Here is a 25,159-nt window from a genome sequence, read left to right on the forward strand (position 1 = left end):
TTAGTTTAAATATCTTGTAATTTGTTTATTATTTTCTGTAATTTAGTGTGTTTTTTTTGTACTTTAGCTAATTGCATTTAATTTATTGAATTGTATTTAATTTAGGTCATTTATTTAATTGTAGTGTAGTGTTAGGTGTTAGTGTAACTTAGGTTAGGTTTTATTTTACAGGTAAATTTGTATTTATTTTAGCTATGTAGTTATTAAATAGTTAATAACTATTTAGTAACTATTCTACCTAGTTAAAATCAATACAAACTTGCCTGTAAAATAAAAATAAACCCTAAGATAGCTACAATGTAACTATTAGTTATATTGTAGCTAGTTTAGGGTTTATTTTACAGGTAAGTATTTAGTTTTAAATATGAATTATTTAGGTAATAATATTAATTTTTATTTAGATTTATTGTAAATATGTTTAAGTTAGAGGGTGTTAGGGTTAGACTTAGGTTTAGGGATTAATACATTTAGTATAGTGACTGCGACATTGGGGGCAGCAGATTAGGGGTTAATACAAGGATGTAGTGAATGCCAATACCCTAGATACATTTATACATTGTTTGGATACATTTCTGTCTAGAAACAAAACTCATGGATATGATTGCTAGTATTAAATGGGTCACCTTTTAGTGGGATTATTTAAGCTTAACTGGAGCTTTTTGTAAGTATTTTAGATTTGTATAGGTTGAACTCGATGGACTTTGTTCTTTTTTCAACCTCATCTACTATGTTACTATGTATAACTGCTTCATGTAGTTATTTTTTTTTTTCCAAAATAAAGATGCTACTATTTTTTTATGTTAAGAAAGGAACTGTACACTTTTTTGGGGGGCAATTGGGGGCCATTTTTTAAAATAGGTCTGTCATCTAGTTAATTTTGCTTAGCGCAAAGTGCTACCACAAGCCCATGGGAATATTAACCAGCCATTTGCAATGGCTGGTTATTTAATGAGTAGAGTAAACGGCAAACGCAGCCTGTCGATCCCCCACAAACCGGAAGTCTGTTCCCAGAGAGCAAGCCGCTATGCAATGCGGTTTGAAAAAAAGTCCCAAAGTCAAAAGCAACTAAAGCACGGAGAGCAGTAGCCGGGAGGGCCGGGATCAGGAAGCCAAAATATAGTGAACAGAGAAAAAAAAAAAGCTAGAGTACCTCATCTATGATTAAGTGCTTGTAGGGGGCGCGAAACATGTAAGATTCTTTGCTCTAGCTTTTACTGCCATGTCTGTGTACTTTTTAAAGTTGTCCAATAAATTTTGATTTTTTAATATTTGGATTTGAGAGCCTGCCATTTTTTTTCTGTTCGCTGGTTATTTAATGTGCGCCCATAAACAGGCAAATTTGCCCCTTTATGGGTGTACATTAAATTAGCGCTTCCTTCACTAATTTAGCCCTTTGGGTGTATGTCTCCAATCCTATTTTACCAGTCTCTTTTAATTGAGGCTTTTTTTTAGCTCTTCTGATTGGTTAGCTACCAAATAGAATTAAGAATAATGTTATGAAAGATGAAGGAAAAAAAGAGTGATGATGCTGAAAGGTGGACAATGGTAGTGAAATTACATTATATTTTTATTATCTTTTTTATTATTTTAGGGTGGTCTAACACTAAGCAGGCCCTTAGGTGGTAGCGAAGATCTGTTGGGTGTTGGAGATGGATTAGGAGTGATAACAGGTGTGTACTGGAAGTGGGAATAGGGAATCTGGGTCATTGTAGGATAGTAGATCAAAGTTGAGCATTGGACCAGGTTATATGAAGGGGTCAGGACAAGTGCAGATAGTTTTTATAAAAGTGAGGTTTATGGTTAGGGATGGTTTAATTGTGGGTAAATATCAGTTAGTTTTTTTAAATGGGGGTCACAGTTCAGTTATGGTTATTTGTGATTAGGGTTTATACTTCTAGGGTTAGAACTACAGTTAATTTAGGATGACAATATTCTGGAACTCATCGGACTGCTGTTTCTTACCATCTCCGCTACCTCTGAGCTGATGGAGATAAATCAACCCGAACATGTGTGAGAAAAGGGGGTCCCATTTCACACTCAAGTGAGTTTGTCATGATACATCTAGGTAGCGGACTAACTGTGTCTGCTGCCTGTTTGCCATGAAGCCAGATTTACAAGTCAGAAACCTTATCTCCCCGGTGCTTAATACTTGGGACCCTTTTGTGTCTAATGATTGCTGTCTTTGTTAGTGGCATTTGTCCTCTTAGTATGGGTTGGTTGTTATCTGACCTAGCTAGTCATTCCGGTGCATTCTTTAAGCCTATTTGATAAACGTTTAACTTTGCGATTCTGACCTCATTTTTGTACTGGCTAGTTTGACCTTTGAACAGTTTGTCCATATTGATCCGTGTTATGTTCCCTGTTTTTAAAACTCCTGACTCCTCTATTTGTGTGCTGACATGGTATATCATTTAATTTGCTCTTCTGCTACACATCAAAGCTCTACCCAGCAGTGACTTCCAATGTGTCCTTTGTGTGCCCAATCTTTATTTAAAAATGGGTTACTTCACCTCTGGACCCTTTAGCTGTATCCCCTGATCTATTATCTAATACTTTAGCCTGGATACAAATTTGTGGTCACGTTCTGGAAAAGACATCACATTAAATTCACAAATCCATTTTGCCATACAAGAGTGTCCATTTTATTCTGCTTATTTAGTCTCAAATCTTCTAGGCAGTAAAATTAAATGCAAAAAATGAATGATTTTATGTGATGTATAATCTAAATAGAGTGTCAGCAATTGTTACAGAAGTAGCTAATGTGTAATATAATCAGCTGCTCTGATTATCTCTGCCATTAAATGTCAGTACTGTGGGACTCTAATTATTTCTGCGTTGGAGCGACAATATTTTGTGTCAAAAAGAAGGCAGGAAAAAAGGTGTATGTATAGTGTGTATAACAATGCTTGTCAGCGCTCTGTCTCTCTCTCTCTGTCCTTGTATTATTCTTTATATAAATGCTGTTCATTGTTTGCAGTACACTAAAACACTTTTTTCCATTCTCTCTTCACCACATTTCTTTTTCCCCCAGAAGCATCTGTGCATTCCCTTATTCTTCTTGTTACTTGTTCTACCCAATGCCTTTTTTATGTATTCTGTAATATCTCCTAGTATCTTAAAATTAGTTAATTTGATCTCCATGCAAACATTTTGCAATTCTTGGTCTAGAAAACACTAAACAAGAGGATACTGTGTTGATATAAGTATAACAACTCTTTAAAAGAATATTATAGTATAAGCATTTATAATGCCATCTGGTGCAGACCCTATAAATTTAAATGACGCAAGAGACTATAAGAAAAAACAGGACACATCATAATAAATGTCTAATGCTCGTGGGATACTTCTCTATCAGACTGAACTCAGCCAGAAGTCTTGTTATCCTGACATCGAGCTGGAATGACAGGGATTATCCCAGAGCAGAGAAAGTTAGTAAGATGAGGAGGGCGGCACTCACCAATGGCAGGACAGTCCACAGCGGCAACGGCAGAGCAGTCCAAGGCAAATCACTAGAATGGTCAGACAGGCAGGAATTGGTAACAGTAAAGCAGTCCAAGGGCAAACCACTAGAATGGTCAGGCAGAAAGGGTTTGGCAACGGTAAAGCAGTCCAAGGGCACACCACTAGAATGGTCAGGCAGCCAGGGTTTGGCAACAAAGAGGCAATCGAGAACAACAGGGGTTAAACAGACAGAGTAGACAGACAAGCAGGGTTCAGCAGCAGTATATCAATCCAGCAATTTAGGGGTTAAACAGGCAGAGTAGTCAGACAGGCAGAGTTCAACAGCAGTATATCAATCCAGCAATTCAGGGGTATAACAGGCAGAGTAGTCAGACAGGCAGGGTTCAAACACATAAAGACAATACAGAGTAACAATCTATCACACCCAGGAGCACACAAAGTAACACCTATACTTGGGCAGTGATAAATCGTTATTGAGCGACTTACATAGGCGCAGGATTCACGCCAGAGGAATCCAGACTGGCATCTGAGAGAGAGGAGCATGCGGCGATGACGTCAGCGCCGCACGCATCCAGACCCGACACATTCCCTGGCAACGAGCAGGGAAGGAGATGCCATGCCCCTAGCAGCGGCTAGAGCAGCACGGCGTGACATAGCCCCCTTGGAACCTGGAGACCAAAGATGGAGCATGTACATCATGGGAAGGAACCCAGGAACGATCTGCCACAGAGTAAACATTCCAGTGTATCAGATACTGCAGTTGTCTCCACCTGTTTTTGGAGTCCAGGATCTTAGCTACCTCATATTCAGGGTCACCACAGACTAGGAGCGGAGGAGGAGGAGCTTGGAGCTGGTTATATCTATTCTTGATGTAAGGCTTGAGTAGTGAGATGTGGAAAACTGGGTGTATGCACAGGGTCTTGGGTAAAGCCACTTTGTAGGCAAGAGGAGACAGTCTTTTCAGGACCTTGTAAGGGCCGATAAACCTAGGCCCCAATTTGTGACAGGGTTGACGTAGACTAATATGTTGAGTAGAGACCCAAACACGTTCACCCACTGGGATGGCACGTACAGAAGCTCTATGATGATCAGCAAACTTTTTATATCTATAAACAGCTGAATGTAACTGAGAGCGAATACATTGTCAATGAGTGGTGAGTCCAGTGACGTGTCAGTCTGCAGCAGAAACCCCAGTGAACTGAGCAGAAAGAGGGAAGACACAAGGTTGATACCCTGCTGCGGCTTGAAATGGAGAACATCTAAGAGTAGAGTGCCAATGAGTGTTTTTTGCCAGCTCAGTTATGGGTAACAACTCAGACCAGTTGGTATGGCGGGTGTTGACAAAGGCTCTAAGGTTTACTCTCTCAGTTAGTCCATTGGTCTAAAGATGGTAGCCAGAAGACAATGGTAGCCAGAAGACAAGGAAACAGTGGTTCCAATCAACTTACAAAAGGCTCTCCAAAAGGTAGAGATGAACTGTGGACCTCTGTCGGAAACAATATTCACAGGAATGCCATGAAGTCGTACCACATGCAAGAGAAAAAGAGACGATAATTCTTGGGCAGAAGGCAGTTTGGTTAGGGGTACAAAATGAGCCAGTCTGGAAAAGCGATCCACCACAACCCAGATAACTGTATAGTGGTCAGAAGGAGGAAGGTCCACAATGAAGTCCATTGTTATGTGTGTCCATGGTTGTTGGGAATGGACAATGGTTGGAGCAAGCCAGGAGGCAAGGATCAGGAAATTTTGTTGGCAGCACCAGTGTCAGACTTCAAAGTAGACCACATTACGCGTTGGGAAAGATGCTTAAAAGTCCTAGTCAAACCAGGATGTCCTGAGAGTTTATTATTATGAGCCCAGGATAGCACAGGGGTGCGTAGGTTCAGAGGTACAAAGAGGATATCGGAGGCCATGGGGGCTCCAGGAAGTTTACTAGACTGGGCACATTGCAATCTTTGCAGTAGGGTGGTATTTAGTTGAGCAACCACACAGGAGGGAGCTATCATGTGTTCAATAGGAGCTTCAGAGGAGTCACTTGAGTGAGGGAACTGACGGGAAAGGAGGATTGAGTCGATGAGCAGTATCTAGGTAAGTCAGATTCTTGTGGTCAGTGAGAATCTGAATGGAATTTGCAGTGCCCTCTAACCATTGATGCCATTCAGTCAAAGGCATCTTAATGGCTAAGAGTTCTCGATTACCCACATTGTAATTCCTCTCAGCAGGAGTAAAGCATTTAGAGAAAAAAGGCTACAGGGTGTGACTTGGAGGTCAAATGATCCCTTTGGATTAGAACTGCTCCAGCCCCTATCTCAAAGGCATCAACCTCTAAAGTGAACTGTAGGTCAGGATCAGAATGGCGGAGCACAGGAGTAGAACAGAAAGCCTTTTTTCAGACAAGAGAAGGCATTTATGGCTTCAGGAGGCCAATGTTTACAGTCTTTGTTCCATTTTGTCAGTTCAGTGAGAAGAGCGACTTTTTGTGAAAAGTTCTTTATAAACTTGCGGAAATAATTGGAGAACCCCAAGAACCTCTGTAATTCCTTTAAAGAAGTAGGTTGAGGCCATTCTAGAAATGCTGTGAGTTTAGCAGGATCCATGGCAAAACCTTCTTTCGAGATGACATAACCAAGAAATTGGATCTGAACTTGATCAAACTCACACTTTTCTAGCTTAGCTACAAAAGAATTGTCACTGAGACATAGAAGAACTTGTCTCACGTATGTCATGCCATGCCGCTCTAGCCATTGCTAGGAGTGCAGCGTCTCCTTCCTTGCTCATTGCCTAGGGCTGTGTTGGGTCTGGAGGCGTGTGGCGCTGACTTCATCGCCGCATGCCACTCTCCCTCTCTGATGCCGGTCAGATGCTTGTGGCGTGAATCCTGCACCTATGTAAGTGTTCCTTGTACGATCTATCACTGCCCAAGTATAGGTGTTACTTTGTGTGATCCTGGGTGTGATAGATCGTACTTTTCTTACTGCCTTATTGTTATACTGCTGCTGAACTCTGCCTGTCTGACTACTCTGCCTCTTAACCCCTAAATTACTGGATTGATATACTGCTGCTGAACCCTGCCTGTCTGACTACTCTGCCTCTTAAACCCTAAATTGCTGGATTGATATACTGCTGCTGAAGCCTGTCTGACTGCTCTGCTTCTTAACCCCTGTTGTTCTGGATTTCCTCTTTGTTGCTGAACCATGCCTGCCTGACCATTTTAGTGGTTTGCCCTTGGACTGCTTTACTGTTGCCAAATTCTGCCTGTCTGACCAATCTAGTGGTTTGCCCTTGGACTGCTTTACTGTTGCCAAATCCTGCCTGCCTGACCATGCTATGCCTCATCTTGTATGGGTACTACGATCCACTTAGATCCCATTATGTGAACCTGCCCAGGTTTATCCTCCTCTACATTTGTTTAGGGGGTTCTGTGTGCAGCTGGGTATAGTGGTTTTGTCTTACCCTTGCAAATCACCTACTACTGATGTAATACTTTTCATGGGCCCATTTTTGGCCATGTGACCTAATTTTATTATATGTGTTGTTTTGCCTGTGCACATTTATGTTGCTTTATTGATAGGTACTGTATATTAGGTATTCCGCCTACTTATGTCTTTATATATAAGGACATAATTAAACGCTTACGCTTTCTATATTTAAAAGAGTGCTGTGTTCCCTATCTTTATATAAGGAGCATTTATTATGATGTATCCTGTTTTTTTTCTTATAGTCTCCTGCTTCATATATATATATATATATATATACTGTATATAGTGATGGGGAAAACCAGACATAGGAGACGATTTATCATCGGCTGAATGCAGGCAAATATAACTGTTTCCGTGCGAGCCTTCAGGCTCGCTGGAAACAGGAGATAAGAAGCAGCTGTCTTAAGACTGCTGCTTCTTAACTCGTCCGCTGCCTCTGAGGCAGTGGACATCAATCCGCACCCCCTGCTAGCGACCGATTGGGGCGGCATTGCACCAGAACTGCTTGTGCAATGTTAAATGCACATATGCTGTCGGCATTCAGCTATGTATTATGGACATGATACGCTACATCGTCTCATGTCCACCAGACATTGATAAATTTGCCCCTTGTACTCTTTGCCCAGTGTGCTTAGAGGAATATGGCTGCGCCTCACTGACGAGGCCAAATGAAGGCTGAACTTATTGTTTTTGGGTTAACTGGTATTTTTGGGCTTGACTAAACTTGTGAGGCAGGATCAGACTAAACTTGTGAGGCAGGATCAGACTGATGTACTTCAGGAAAGTTATTCGCTGTGAAAGCATTTTTGTGCTAAAAAAAGGCTGCTCCCAGATGGTAAATCACTTTAGAACAAGCTAACAAGTTATTGAACTGGTGTTTGTTCCTGAGAAAGCACTTCTCTTTATGTATGTATTTGAAATATGACCCTGAGGAAACTAGATGTTGACTCCTTGCCCAGTGTGTTTATAGGTATATGGCTGCACCTTACTGATGAGATCCAATGAAGGCTGACATGATCGCATGGTGTTGCCATGTTCCTTGTTCAGAGAAGGATTGCCTGGTATTTTGGGGCTGGATTGACCTTCTTAGGCAGGATCAGACTCATACTTTAGGAAAGTTCTTTACTTTCCTAAAGGTTTTCTTCACGTGTCCATGGGCCCCCCCCCTACAACATGTAGTCTCATATCCTGAAGGAGACACATGAAGAAAACCAGCTAATTTGGAGCAAAGACACCAACTTTAGACCTATAATATAGCAGACCGTGAAGAGACCTTTGGATCACAAAGGTACACCTGATTTGCCCTTTGACATAACTCCTACCAGAAGTTTTTCACACCTGTTATTTAAATGGCTTTTTACCTCCTCCTTTGTGATTTGAAAACTGCATACTCATATTAAAAAGCTTGGAAATAAGTGATTCTGTGACTTTTGGATTTTCTATTATGCAGTCTCTAAAATGGAGGGCTAAATAGCTGACTTTCCTGAATATATAAATATTAAGTCATCACAATCAGTGTGCTATGCACCACTTTCTACACTTACTGGAGAGTTTAAGACTGTGATAACTAGAAAGTCTAGCAATGCAATGGGCCAGATTTCAAGTGGTTCAATATTTATCACTTTCGTTTGCACGCAAACACAGCTCAAAGTAAACTATTAATGCGGGCGGGCTAGCATACTTATAACAAATTGAAAATAAAAATGTTTGTAAAAAGACTGAGGTGAGCTAGCATCAGGACTTCAATATCACTTGCATGCAAACTTCTCCCATTGACTTTTAAGGAGCGTGTTAAAAACAGTTATTGCTCGCACGCCGCTCTAGACCAACAGCGCTAAACCCGAAGGTAGTTAATGAATACTTTCAATGTTCTTCACATAGAGGAAAAGTTATATTTTTTTATTTTAAATAGATATTTATATTAGGGGTGTGCATTCGTTTTTGGACAAATGTATATTCATATCAAAAATAAAATATTAGTTTTCATTTACAAAAGCGAATATCTGAATGAATGCACTAATGAAATTTAAAGAAAATGAAAAAAATACTGGCCGAATCTTATGCATGTTTGCGGCAGTGCTGTTATTTCACTGCCAGCAGCCATCTTACTTTATTTACTGTCACCTGCATGGTGAAAAACAAAGTCAATCAGTTTCATCAGCGCTGAATTTTCACTTTGTTTTATTGTGATTGTGTGGCATTTCATCAAGATTTTGCAAGATTATAAAGCAAACTTCTTACTTAAACTGAAGGGGGGAAATAAAGTGACTGTGAATAAAATTGCCAGCTGCACACTCCCTTGCAAGTCCTGGGACAAACAAGCATCTTGATTGGATGCTTAAGTCACTTTAAAGTTGGACATAAGAGTTACGAAAATATTGAGGTAAAATATCTTCCTTTTTAAATAAGATTATTCAGTTGATATTTTTCATCCGGGGGAGTGGGAGCTCCATCCGGAGGTATTTGCCCAGCTGATTCAACTATGGGGCAAACCAGAACTGGATTTGATGGCGTCTCGTCAGAATGCCAAACTTCCTTGTTACGGGTCCAGGTCAAGGAATCCTCAGGCAGCTTTTTCAGCCTTGGGTATCATGTCCCTATAAAAAAACTAAAACAGCAGCCTCATTAAGAGATAAAAACAAACAAACAAATGCATCAGACAAAAAATGTAGTTGATTTATTCATGTTTTTAACTGTTTTTAAGTGCTTAATACTTGGGACCCTGCATGAGGGAAAAGGCTCCAAATATATGGTTTTACACTATCCAATAGCAATCCAGCAATATCCTTGTCAGTTGATTGATTATTGTGCCAGCCAATAAGTACTGATGCTTCGCTTTTGTTCTTAACAGACCTGACCCAATTAAAAATATACATTTAAAAACATCAAGGAAAGAGCGCAAAAGGGACTTGTTGCTAATTGGTGGTAAAAGGCTAAAGAAAGTTAATTTTTCAAGTATAATTTTGTAAGAACTATGGTGGTGTAGTTAGAGGATTTCTTTTTAAGATGTATTCATTTTTTTGGGGGAGGGGCATAGTTAGGTTTTGGGCTTTATTGGGGTTAATTTTGGTGGTAATTAGATTTTAGTAACTTTTGCAATTGGGGTATTTTGTAAAGGATTCGTAAAGGAAGGAAGGGTTATTGCAGTAGGGGAAAGAGATAAAAATGATTAGTTACCGGGTAGTGGCTACTGAAATGGGGGATATTGTTGTTGGGTACCTATAGGTAAGTTTGAGGTGGAGGAGAATTGGAGGGTGATTATTCTAGTTGGGTTTTTAGGTAGAAGGGCAGGGAATCTATGAGGTTATAATGGTAGAGGTCACAATTATGGTAAACTGTGGTGATGAAGGATGTGAGCAGAGTTAATGTCAATAACTAATGCTATATAATGGCTGCGATCAGAAGAGCCTTGGTGGATAGTCAAGGGAGTCAAGAATTACTGTAAAATAGTAGCATAGTGAGTCCATTTTGATGACTTCATTTTTCATAGAGCCTTTATTATGTTGACTTGCACAGAATCTTTTTCCATATGAGGGAAGGGCAGATATGTTCAAATATAGTTCTCTTTTTTATTTGAAGTGAGATTTCTTATAAATTCAATTATTAAAATATTGTGGGAATTTAATATGATTACAATATGTTAATATTAATGCAGTACATTAATTAATCTTTTAAAAAAGGACAAATGATAAATTGAATAGCTGAATCCACTTTTATGTTATTTTTAAGTACATTCAGCATTTACCATGCCTTTTAACTTATCCTTTAAAAAAAAAAAAGTTTGCTTAATTAAAATAATGTAGATTTAAATGAATACTTATCTAAATGTTTCAGAATTACTTGAACACAAGAAAGCCAAGATTGTCTGCAATGTGTTGGTTAATATTGTAGAGAAATAAGTCTGTTTTTTTTTTATTTTTTTTATTTTTTTAAGTTTACTTTCCCCACAAACTTACAAGTGGCATATTCACAGCTTTGTATATAACTTGACAGTGCACAAAGATAGGAATATGCTATTGTGTAGTGTCAGTTAGGTTTGGAAAGTAAACATTAAAGGGACAGTGAAGTGTATTTTTTTTTTTTACCTTAATAGGCTAGGTTAAGAGGGGAGCAGTAGTTTTGTGCTCATATTCGGGCATTAAAACCGCTTGAAGTAATTTTTTTGCGATTGGAGATTCAAGCTCCTATTACGAGTTTAAAGTAAAAAGCTTGCACTCTTGAAAAATTGCATTCCCATAGAGTTAAATGGAGCCAAAATAGTAGAGAAAAAAATGTAACACCCACAAGTCTCGTAAATATTATTGTAGTTAATTAAAATCACAACATAAAAAAGATAATATGGCATATTTCATAATCCAATGTTCTGCACATAGCAGAATATGTTATGTTTATTCTTAAAGAGATATTTAAATATATATCAGATGGATTTTTGTAAAAATATATATTTACACCTATATATATACATGATTATATATAGGTATAGATATGTACTGATACATATAGGAATATCTATTTAAAAATACATAGAACATATCATGCTATCTGCAGAACATTGTAATGTGAAATATTTACAGTAAATACACACCATAAAACCACATTAGATATGAATATTACATAAATATGATTTTTGATGCTTTCAGCTACTTGACTGCAAAGGGCTCCAATGCACTTATATATATAGATTAGTGATGTCGAGAATAGTTTGCCGGCGAATAGTTCCCGACGAACATAGCATGTACGCATTCGCCTCGGCCCCCTATTTGTCATCATTGAGTAAACTTTGACCCTGTACCTCACAGTCAGAATACAAATTACAGCCAATCATCAGCAGACCCTCCCTCTCAGACCCTCCCACCTCCTGGACAGCATCTATTTTAGATTCATTTGGAAGCTGCATTCTTAGTGAGAGGAGGGACAGTGTAGCTGCTGCTGATTTAATAGGGAAATCGATAGCTAGGCTAATGTATTCAGTGTCCACTACAGTCCTGAAGGACTCATCTGATCTCTGCTGTAAGGACAGCATCCCAAAAAGCCCTTTTTAGGGCTAGAACATCAGTCTGCTTTTTTTTTTTTTCCTGTGTAATCTAATTGCAGTTGCCTGCCTGCCTGCCAGCGTGTGTGTCAGGCTCACAGCGTATACTGTGCCCACTTGCCCAGTGCCACCACTCATATCTGGTGTAACAGTAGTGTACATTTAAAAAAAACAACACTTTTTTGACTGTGAAATAATAGCAGACAGCTGCCAGTACCCAAGATGGCCGCCAATAAGGCAGATGGGGAGGGTTAGAGAGCTGTTTTGGGGGGATCAGGGAGGTTGGGGCTAAGGGGGGGTTCTACACCACAGCATATGTAAATATGCTAAAAAAAAAATAGAATTTTAAAACCTTTTTTTTTATTACTGGCAGACTTTCTGACAGTACTTAAGATGGTGGGGACAATTGTGGGGTGGTGGAGGGAAGGGAGCTGTTTGGGAGCTCCCTAATTAACCCCTTCACTGCTGGGCATAAAACACGTGTGGTGCGCAGTGGCATTTAGCAGGCTTCTAATTACCAAAAAGCAACGCCAAAGCCATATAAGTCTGCTATTTCTGAACAAAGGGGATCCCAGAGAAGCATTTACAACCATTTATGCCATAATTGCATAAGTTGTTTGTAAATAATTTCTGTGAGAAACCTAAAGTTTGTGAAAAAGTGAACAATTTTTTTTTATTTGATCGCATTTGGCGGTGAAATGGTGGCATGAAATATACCAAAATGGGGCTAGATCAATACTTTGGGTTGTCTACTACACTACACTTAAGCTAAAATTAACTCTACAAGCTGCCTACATGCTCCCTAATTAACCCCTTCACTGCTGGGCATAAAACACGTGTGGTGCGCAGTGGCATTTAGCAGCCTTCTAATTACCAAAAAGCAACGCCAAAGCCATATAAGTCTGCTATAATGGCATGTCTGGCACACAGTGTTTGGGCAAGGGTCCATCTGATCACTGATACCTGGTCTGCAAAGCATGGTCAGGGCAGGTATATCACCTACACTGCGCACTGTGAAGCGGGCGTAACCCTTACACTACCTGATCAATACAACATCATACCTGATGTTTTAAAGCACGTTATTCCAAACAATTTAGGAATGTTAGGTGATTTAAGGCCTTTATGGATTAAAACCAGACTCTGCATCAACTATGTAATTTTCCATGGGAGTTTTGCCATGGATCCCCCTCCGGCATGCCACAGTCCAGGTGTTAGTGCCCTTGAAACAACTTTTCCATCACTATCGTTGCCAGAAAGAGTCCTAGTGGGTTTTAAAATTCGCCTGCCTATTGAAGTCTATGGCGGTTCGGCCGTTCGCAAACTTTTGTGGAAGTTCGCGTTCGCCGTTCGCGAACCCAATTTTATAGGTTTGCGACATCACTAATATAGATATATATGTCTATATGTAAACATATGTATGTATGTGTTTATATGTGTATATACTGTATGTTGGTAAATACATAAATACCTCTGTACATATATATATATATATATATATATATATATTTAGACATGTATATGTATATATCTCTATGTTAAAGCCCTTTGCCTGTCTTTTTTTTTTCAACACCTAACATCTTTGCGCTCATATAACTTTGTTATGCAATTTTTTTATATTTTTTATTAGACAGTTTTATTAAGAGTGTAACTGTACTGTTAAACATATTTTTAGTGTGTTTTGTACAACGTTTTATTTGAGCGTTACATTTAACCAGAGCTCTGAGGTTGCGGTAATCATTCTAGTGTAAATCGTGATTGTGCTCACGTGTTTGCATTTACTTTCAGCTTGTAATATGAGCAGAATTTAACATGAGCGCAAATGGCCTCGAAAATCCGATATCACTCAATAGCAAACGATAGCGCTCCACATTAAATACAACAGAATTCATAATTAACAAGTGCATAACAAAAAACAATGCAATAGCACTTACTGTGAATTTCAAATGAGCAGTAGATTGTTTCTGAAAAATTTATTTTCTCCCCATTCCCTCCTGTATCATGTGACAGCCATCAGCCAATCACAGACTAGTATATGTATTCACTATGAACTTGTGCACATGCTCAGTAAAAGAGAGCTGGATCCTCAGAACGTGTGCAAACAAAAAGACTGGGCACAATTTAATAATGGAAATCAATTGGAAAGTCTCTTAAAAGTGCATGTTCTATCTAAACCATGGAAGTTTAATCTTGACTTTAGTGTCCTTTTAAATGTGTTGTAAACTGCTCCTTCAAACTTATTTTTGAAATAGCTGTTTTTTTCTCATTTAAACCATCAACTATTTATCTCAAGGACTAAGGGGTAGATTTATCATGCCCCGGGTGGACATGATTCGCCATCACTAAATGCCGACAGCATACTCTGTCGGCATTTAGCATTGCACAAGCAGTTCTGGTGAACTGCTTGTGCAATGTCGTCCCCTGCAACTTTGCGACCAAGCTAGCAGTGGGTCTCAATCAAACTGATCGTAAGAGATTGGGCGTATTGCTGTCCACCGCCTCAGAGCAGGCGGACCAGTTAAAGAGCAGTGGTCTTAATAGCATATACATATATATTTATGTGTTCATACGTGTATATAGACATATTAGCACAAATATATATATAACTATATAAGTATATACACATATTAGCACAAATATATATCTATACAGTATATATAAGTATATACATATATATTTATGTGTTCATATGTGTATATACACATATTAGCACAAATATATATATCTATATATATGTAAGTATATACATATATATTTATGTGTTCATATGTGTATATACACATATTAGCACAAATATATATCTATATATATATAAGTATATACATATATATTTATGTGTTCATATGTGTATATACACATATTAGCACAAATATATATCTATATATATAAGTATATACATATATATTTATGTTACAAGAAGAAGAAAGAATACACTGTAATAGCACTCCACAGGTCACAATGAAACAATAGGAATGTATTAAACTAGATGTAGTGATCCAATGATGGAGTATGGGGAGACAGAAACTAGACTAAAATTTACCTTTGAAAAAGCCACGTAACGTGGCGAAACATGTTAGGGACGTTAGGGCAATGGTGAGGAGTCCTAGGAGCTCCTGTGTTTTTAGCAAGCCTTAAGCTTCCGAATCTATTACTGTAGTGTTCAAACGCACTAACCCAGAATGTATCTATATTTGCTAACAGGCATGATATAACTATATCTGGCGAGTGTATAACATATGGCAATATTTATCTTATACTTAACTACTAAGTGTCAGAGTATGCCAGAGTGCTCTTCTCGTTTATAGGTATTTTCAGACCATATCAGGTATTATACTCAACTTCATACGGAATAATTCAACCGCTAGCAGGTGCATAACAATATCACACTCAGAGAGTGGTAGATTGTCGGCATATGTTAAATACAGTCAATATGCGGGTTTATTATTGGTAAATAAAGGAGCATTTAAATACAATTCATAGCTGCCAAATCTTTATGGCTTACTAGCATGCAATTGTAAACCGATGTCATTATTGCTAACCCCACATTACAAGTAAGCACAAGTGCAAATGTTACACCTATTACTTGTTTGGTAATTGTGCAAGCGTGGTAACCGTACCAAATTTTACCTGAGAAATCACAACTCTAACAAGTACAAAATTACAAAAATTCAAGCAGTTGCAAAACAAGCACAATATCAATATATGTTATAACGTTTTATCCAGCTTTTTAGTCACCTTAGCAGGCAAATTAAGTACGATGCAATTTATATGTATTTAACATTCTATTAAAGTATAGAGTACAGTACCCTGCTTACCTTCATTAAAACGGCTATATTGTTTACTAAGCCCCACTATGCAACTCCGGCTACGGTAACGGGTCAAACTTAGTGGCCACTATTTTACACAATCACTAATTACATTGCGATACGACAGCTCTTTTGATATTTTTTGATATTACCCACGTTTATATTTCTTCAGTAATTAACTGCAGCGGCCGTTTAAACATTAAGAAAACGGAACTTCAGTAATACTTTCATAAAAGCTGTCGCAAGGTGCTTCATATTTTACACGCACTTATAACGAATAAGGTTACTAAGGCAGTGTCTTATTACAACCATATAGATAGATATCATTGGTGGAAATATTCTATGTTTATTCTAATGTAAACAACACAGTGATATGTGAAATAGTTAAGACACTTAGTCTAATTTGAACCGAGGTGAACATATGCTTAATGTACATCAGCTGTTTGTTTTTACACAACCACATGGACACCCTGTTACCACAGCTCTGGTGAGCAGTACCATATGCTTTCAATCACTACTCGTAATTACTAACACACTAAACACCAAGGCCTAGATTTAGAGTTCGGCGGTAAAAGGGCTGTTAACGCTCCGCGGGTTTTTTTCTGGCCGCACCATAAATTTAACTCTGGTATCGAGAGTTCAAACAAATGCTGCGTTAGGCTCCAAAAAAGGAGCGTAGAGCATTTTTACCGCAAATGCAACTCTCGATACCAGAGTTGCTTACGGACGCGGCCGGCATCAAAAACGTGCTCGTGCACGATTCTCCCATAGGAAACAATGGGGCTGTTTGAGCTGAAAAAAAACCTAACACCTGCAAAAAAGCAGCGTTCAGCTCCTAACGCAGCCCCATTGTTTCCTATGGGGAAACACCTCCTAAGTCTGCACCTAACACCCTAACATGTACCCCGAGTCTAAACACCCCTAACCTTACACTTATTAACCCCTAATCTGCCGCCCCCGCTATCGCTGACCCCTGCATTACACTTTTAACCCCTAATCTGCCGCTCCGTAAACCGCCGCCACCTACGTTATCCCTATGTACCCCTAATCTGCTGCCCTAACATCGCCGACCCCTATGTTATATTTATTAACCCCTAATCTGCCCCCCACAACGTCGCCGACACCTACCTACACTTATTAACCCCTAATCTGCCGAGCGGACCTGAGCGCTACTATAATAAAGTTATTAACCCCTAATCCGCCTCACTAACCCTATCATAAATAGTATTAACCCCTAATCTGCCCTCCCTAACATCGCCGACACCTACCTTCAATTATTAACCCCTAATCTGCCGACCGGAGCTCACCGCTATTCTAATAAATGTATTAACCCCTAAAGCTAAGTCTAACCCTAACACTAACACCCCCCTAAGTTAAATATAATTTTTATCTAACGAAATAAATTAACTCTTATTAAATAAATAATTCCTATTTAAAGCTAAATACTTACCTGTAAAATAAATCCTAATATAGCTACAATATAAATTATAATTATATTATAGCTATTTTAGGATTAATATTTATTTTACAGGCAACTTTGTAATTATTTTAACCAGGTACAATAGCTATTAAATAGTTAAGAACTATTTAATAGTTACCTAGTTAAAATAATTACAAATTTACCTGTAAAATAAATCCTAACCTAAGATATAATTAAACCTAACACTACCCTATCAATAAAATAATTAAATAAACTACCTACAATTACCTACAATTAACCTAACACTACACTATCAATAAATTAATTAAACACAATTGCTACAAATAAATAAAATTAAATAAACTATCTAAAGTACAAAAAATAAAAAAGAACTAAGTTACAGAAAATAATAAAATATTTACAAACATAAGAAAAATATTACAACAATTTTAAACTAATTACACCTACTCTAAGCCCCCTAATAAAATAACAAAGCCCCCCAAAATAAAAAATTCCCTACCCTATTCTAAAATACAAATATTACAAGCTCTTTTACCTTACCAGCCCTGAACAGGGCCCTTTGCGGGGCATGCCCCAAGAATTTCAGCTCTTTTGCCTGTAAAAAAAAACATACTATACCCCCCCCCCCCAACATTACAACCCACCACCCACATACCCCTAATCTAACCCAAACCCCCCTTAAATAAACCTAACACTACCCCCCTGATGATCTTCCTACCTTGTCTTCACCATGCCAGGTTCACCGATCCGTCCTGGCTCCAAGATCTTCATCCAACCCAAGCGGGGGCTAGACATCCACTGAAGAAGTCCAGAAGAGGGTCCAAAGTCTTCCTCCTATCCGGCAAGAAGAGGACATCCGGACCGGCAAACATCTTCTCCAAGCGGCATCTTCTATCTTCTTCCATCCGATGACGACCGGCTCCATCTTGAAGACCTCCAGCGCGGATCCATCCTCTTCTTCCGACGACTAGACGACGAATGACGGTTCCTTTAAGGGACGTCATCCAAGATGGCGTCCCTCGAATTCCGATTGGCTGATAGGATTCTATCAGCCAATCGGAATTAAGGTAGGAATTTTCTGATTGGCTGATGGAATCAGCCAATCAGAATATAGTTCAATCCGATTGGCTGATCCAATCAGCCAATCAGATTGAGCTCGCATTCTATTGGCTGTTCCGATCAGCCAATAGAATGCGAGCTCAATCTGATTGGCTGATTGGATCAGCCAATCGGATTGAACTATATTCTGATTGGCTGATTCCATCAGCCAATCAGAAAATTCCTACCTTAATTCCGATTGGCTGATAGAATCCTATCAGCCAATCGGAATTCGAGGGACGCCATCTTGGATGACGTCCCTTAAAGGAACCGTCATTCGTCGTCTAGTCGTCGGAAGAAGAGGATGGATCCGCGCTGGAGGTCTTCAAGATGGAGCCGGTCGTCATCGGATGGAAGAAGATAGAAGATGCCGCTTGGAGAAGATGTTTGCCGGTCCGGATGTCCTCTTCTTGCCGGATAGGAGGAAGACTTTGGACCCTCTTCTGGACTTCTTCAGTGGATGTCTAGCCCCCGCTTGGGTTGGATGAAGATCTTGGAGCCAGGACGGATCGGTGAACCTGGCATGGTGAAGACAAGGTAGGAAGATCATCAGGGGGGTAGTGTTAGGTTTATTTAAGGGGGGTTTGGGTTAGATTAGGGGTATGTGGGTGGTGGGTTGTAATGTTGGGGGGGGGGTATAGTATGTTTTTTTTTACAGGCAAAAGAGCTGAAATTCTTGGGGCATGCCCCGCAAAGGGCCCTGTTCAGGGCTGGTAAGGTAAAAGAGCTTGTAATATTTGTATTTTAGAATAGGGTAGGGAATTTTTTATTTTGGGGGGCTTTGTTATTTTATTAGGGGGCTTAGAGTAGGTGTAATTAGTTTAAAATTGTTGTAATATTTTTCTTATGTTTGTAAATATTTTATTATTTTCTGTAACTTAGTTCTTTTTTATTTTTTGTACTTTAGATAGTTTATTTAATTTTATTTATTTGTAGCAATTGTGTTTAATTAATTTATTGATAGTGTAGTGTTAGGTTAATTGTAGGTAATTGTAGGTAGTTTATTTAATTATTTTATTGATAGGGTAGTGTTAGGTTTAATTATATCTTAGGTTAGGATTTATTTTACAGGTAAATTTGTAATTATTTTAACTAGGTAACTATTAAATAGTTCTTAACTATTTAATAGCTATTGTACCTGGTTAAAATAATTACAAAGTTGCCTGTAAAATAAATATTAATCCTAAAATAGCTATAATATAATTATAATTTATATTGTAGCTATATTAGGATGTATTTTACAGGTAAGTATTTAGCTTTAAATAGGAATTATTTATTTAATAAGAGTTAATTTATTTCGTTAGATAAAAATTATATTTAACTTAGGGGGGTGTTAGTGTTAGGGTTAGACTTAGCTTTAGGGGTTAATACATTTATTAGAATAGCGGTGAGCTCCGGTCGGCAGGTTAGGGGTTAATAATTGAAGGTAGGTGTCGGCGATGTTAGGGAGGGCAGATTAGGGGTTAATACTATTTATGATAGGGTTAGTGAGGCGGATTAGGGGTTAATAACTTTATTATAGTAGCGCTCAGGTCCGCTCGGCAGATTAGGGGTTAATAAGTGTAGGTAGGTGTCGGCGACGTTGTGGGGGGCAGATTAGGGGTTAATAAATATAACATAGGGGTCGGCGATGTTAGGGGTAGCAGATTAGGGGTACATAGGGATAACGTAGGTGGCGGCGATTTGCGGTCGGAAGATTAGGGGTTAATTATTTTAAGTAGCTTGCGGCGACGTTGTGGGGGGCAAGTTAGGGGTTAATAGATATAATACAGGGGTCGGCGGTGTTAGGGGCAGCAGATTAGGGGTACATAAGTATAACGTAGGTGGCGGTCGGCAGATTAGGGGTTAAAAATTTTAATCGAGTGGCGGCGATGTGGGGGGACCTCGGTTTAGGGGTACATAGGTAGTTTATGGGTGTTAGTGTACTTTAGGGTACAGTAGTTAAGAGCTTTATAAACCGGCGTTAGCCAGAAAGCTCTTAACTCCTGCTATTTTCAGGCGGCTGGAATCTTGTCGTTAGAGCTCTAACGCTCACTGCAGAAACGACTCTAAATACCAGCGTTAGAAAGATCCCATTGAAAAGATAGGCTACGCAAATGGCGTAGGGGGATCTGCGGTATGGAAAAGTCGCGGCTGAAAAGTGAGCGTTAGACCCTTTAATCACTGACTCCAAATACCAGCGGGCGCCCAAAACCAGCGTTAGGAGCCTCTAACGCTGGTTTTGACGGCTACCGCCGAACTCTAAATCTAGGCCCAAGGTTTTTTGTTTTTAACCTTGTTTTTGCCAGCCCTTATATTTATTCACTCTTTTTGAGCAGCTGCCTAATCTTTTTTTTCTGTTCGCATTTGCGGTTACACCGGCCGCTTACCCGGCAGCTTGCACCCCTGCAGCCTGAGCACTTGGTACGCTCTGTTCTCCCCCGGACTTGGCAGTCACTTCCGCGTCTGTAGCGGCTTGGATCTTGGGACACTAACGTGTAACGTAGACTCATATATTAGAAAGTAGTGTTTTCTAAATCTGCAATTAAAGTCGAGATAAGGTAATATAGTGAATACCTATATAACTTATGGTGATCATACGGCATATAACCTAAGTATTCAACACACATTTTTCCTATTTTTAGTAAACGGATATACTAGTAATCCTCTAAATGGTTCAGATATATAATATTTGTGTGGACAGTACAAGAGTCATACAACCTCATCAATTTGGCTATTATACAGATAGTGTTAGTCAGTAACTTTGACTTCAAGCACTAATTCATTTTGCCAATTTAGGTGTAATTCTGAAAGTAACCCAATTGATGTTATTACATCTTAGGTACTAAGTGTCACTCTGTATGAGAGCATCACATTGGATATAAAACCACACATTCTTGAACTTTTAGTGGCATACTCTTTACAACCACGCTTAAAGGGCCACTCAACCCAAAATATTTCTTTCATGATTCAGATAGAGAATAGAAATTTAAACAACATTACAATTTACTTCGATTATTTATTTTGCTTAATTTTTAAAATATCCTTAGTTGAAGAAAATGCAATGCACATGGTGAGCCAATCACACGAGGCTTCTATGTGCAGCAACCAATCAGCAGCTGCTGAGCATATCTAGATATGCTTTTCAGCAAAGAATATCAAGAGAATAAAACAAATTAGATAATATAAGTAAATTAGAAAGATGTTTAAAATTGCATTCACTTTCTAAATCATGAAAGAAAAAATGTGGGTGTCATGTCCCTTTAACTACCATTATCAATGTTCAAAGACATATAAGCATTCTTTGTAACTGACACCTGGGTTATTCAGTTGCCTTATATAGGGGAATATTGCTTACTTAATATAATACTAGTGGAATTCATCTACCTAATACATTAAGTAGCATCATCCTTTAATTCCTGAGTGGTCTAGACCAGTCACTTTTTACCTATAATACAGGTTGCTACTCACCTACGCTGACTGCCTATTTAGCAATTAGACGAATAGGTTTTTTCTCTGATAACATTGGAGAAATAGGTATATAATTTGATCGACAACCTAACCATAGACCATCTCTAGGTGTTATCCCTGCACACTTATCTATGCCACACCATTCTATTTGACTACAATCGGAGCTTGAGTGTAATTTTAAAATTCTATTTTTCCTTTTTATCTGCAAACCCCAATAAAAGTTATATTTTAAATTTTAGTCTAGTTTCTGTCTCCCCATACTCCATCATTGGATCACTACATCTAGTTTAATACATATATATTTGTGTTCATATGTGTATATACACATATTAGCACAAATATATATCTATATCTATAGAAGTATATACACATATTAGCACAAATATATATCTATATCTATAGAAGTATATACATATATTAGCACAAATATATATCTATATCTATAGAAGTATATACACATATTAGCACAAATATATATCTATATCTATAGAAGTATATACATATATTAGCACAAATATATATCTATATCTATAGAAGTATATACATATATTAGCACAAATATATATCTATATCTATAGAAGTATATACATATATTAGCACAAATATATATCTATATCTATAGAAGTATATACACATATTAGCACAAATATATATCTATAGAAGTATATACATATATTAGCACAAATATATATCTATAGAAGTATATACATATATTAGCACAAATATATATCTATAGAAGTATATACATATATTAGCACAAATATATATCTATATCTATAGAAGTATATACATATATTAGCACAGATATATATCTATATCTATAGAAGTATATACATATATTAGCACACATATATATCTATAGCTATAGAAGTATATACATATATTAGCACAAATATATATCTATATCTATAGAAGTATATACACATATTAGCACAAATATATATCTATATCTATAGAAGTATATACACATATTAGCACAAATATATATCTATATCTATAGAAGTATATACACATATTAGCACAAATATATATCTATATCTATAGAAGTATATACATATATTAGCACAAATATATATCTATATCTATAGAAGTATATACATATATTAGCACAAATATATATCTATATCTATAGAAGTATATACATATATTAGCACAAATATATATCTATATCTATAGAAGTACATACATATATTAGCACAAATATATATCTATATATATATATATATATATATAATTATATACATATATATTTATGTGCTTATATGTGTATATACACATATTACCACAAATATATATCTATATCTATAGAATTATATACATATATTAGCACAAATATATATCTATATATATATATATATATATATATATATATATAATTATATACATATATATTTATGTGCTTATATGTGTATATACACATATTAGCACAAATATATATCTATACATTAAAAAAAAACAAAAAAAAAACACTTAAGTTTGGGGGTATTTGAGGAACATTTACAAAATTAACCAGAGATCTGATTTAATAAGCTATAATTGCTACTGCGAGTTTGCAGTAGCAATAACCAGCCACTTGTAATAGCTGGTTATTTATCGCCCACCCACAAAAAGGAACATTTGCGGGCATGCGATAAACTAGTGCTCCACTTTTAATTTAGCCCTTAGTGTTTTAATTATTTTGGTAAAAATTCACAACTTTTAACTAGTGAGACAAAACGGAGATAAAATTGTAAGATTATAGGATTACTCTGGGATTTTAGAGAAAATGCCATATACGCCCATAGAACTCCCATTTTACAAAAAAACAACAACACTTTATACTTTTAAGTAGAATTTCTTGCTCTTTTTTTGCACATCCAGTGTACTTAAATTACGATTTATGTTGCGCATAGTTAATACAATTTATTCCAGTGTAATTTACCTACAAATTTTACGTTTTTGATCAAATAGGATTTTTAATGAACGATGTTGTCACATATTTTGATGCACCTTAAGAATACATTTTTTTCCCTGCATATTTTTGTGTGAATAGTTACATTATAAGGGAAATAGATGGATCGGTGAGCATTCTTATTGAATCTCACTAGCCCAGAGATCTTTTTAGAATTGAGGCCTTAGAGAGAGAGAGGAAGAGAAAGAAATTGAAAAGACAGATGATAGATAGAAGGATAGATAGATAGATAGATAGATAGTGAATAGAGAGATAGATAGATAAATAACATTAAAGGGACACTGAACCCAAATGTTTTCTTTCGTTATTCAGACAGAGCATGCAATTTTAAGCAACTTTCTAATTTACTCCTATTATCAATTTTTCTTCGTTCTCTTGCTATCTTTATTTGAAAAAGAAGGCATCTAAGCTTTTTTGTTTTGTTTAAAACTCTGGACAGCACGTTTTTATTGGTGGATGAATTTATCCACCAATCAGCAAGAACAACCCAGGTTGTTCACCAAAAATGGGCAGGCATCTAAACTTACATTCTTGCATTTCAAATAAAGATACCAAGAGAATGAAGAAAATGTGATAATAGGAGTAAATTAGAAAGTTGCTTAAAATGTCATGCTCTATCTTTATCACAAAAGAAAAAAATTAGGTTCACTGTCCCTTTAAGCACCAGCATTGTATATTTTATTCAAGTATTTTTTTTTCTCAATATATATTTTACAGTATCTTTCCATTCTGAATATTTCTAAGCTTAGAACATTAAAACCTTAATAAAAGAGCAAAACACACTGCAGAAAATAAATGCCTGTGAAATCACCCCTGATAGTTTGACATTTAATTAATGTTAATTGTACAATAATTAACCTGCTTTCAGTATAATTCTACTGAGGAACAATAATCACACTGGCTTTTCTAAATCAAAAACCTGTTCTTTCACAAGCTAAATAGTTTGCCCTCTTAAAGTTTATTTTTCTAACAACGTATATAAAAAAATATCATGTAGCGTGCTACTTTTTTTTTCTCTTGATATTAAGAAAAATAAACAGTAGGATATTGTTACGATCATGTTTTCATTGTGGCTGCAAGTCTACCCATTACTTTTTGTTATGTACTTAGATGTTTTTCAGATATAGAATTTCCAAAAAAAAAATTATATTACAAGAATTACTGTGCTGTATAAATAAATAAAAAAAAAATATATTTTTGTTGGCAACAGCATGCTAGTGGAATAGCCTTAGAAATGAATTTAAACTGTAAAATAACGCTTTATCAGCCTTAAAATCCTAAACTGTAAGCGGAAAAAAAAAAATAATAATAACAAAAATACATTGTATATATTCTCTCATCATTATTCAAATAATCCTCTACAGGAAGCCACTTCATTAAATTACTGGCCAAAAGCAGTTAAAAGCAAGCAGAGATGCTAAAAGCGGCATTTTCTCACTATCT

Source organism: Bombina bombina, chromosome 10 (genome assembly GCF_027579735.1).
Source record: "Bombina bombina isolate aBomBom1 chromosome 10, aBomBom1.pri, whole genome shotgun sequence".
Lineage (NCBI taxonomy): Eukaryota > Metazoa > Chordata > Amphibia > Anura > Bombinatoridae > Bombina > Bombina bombina.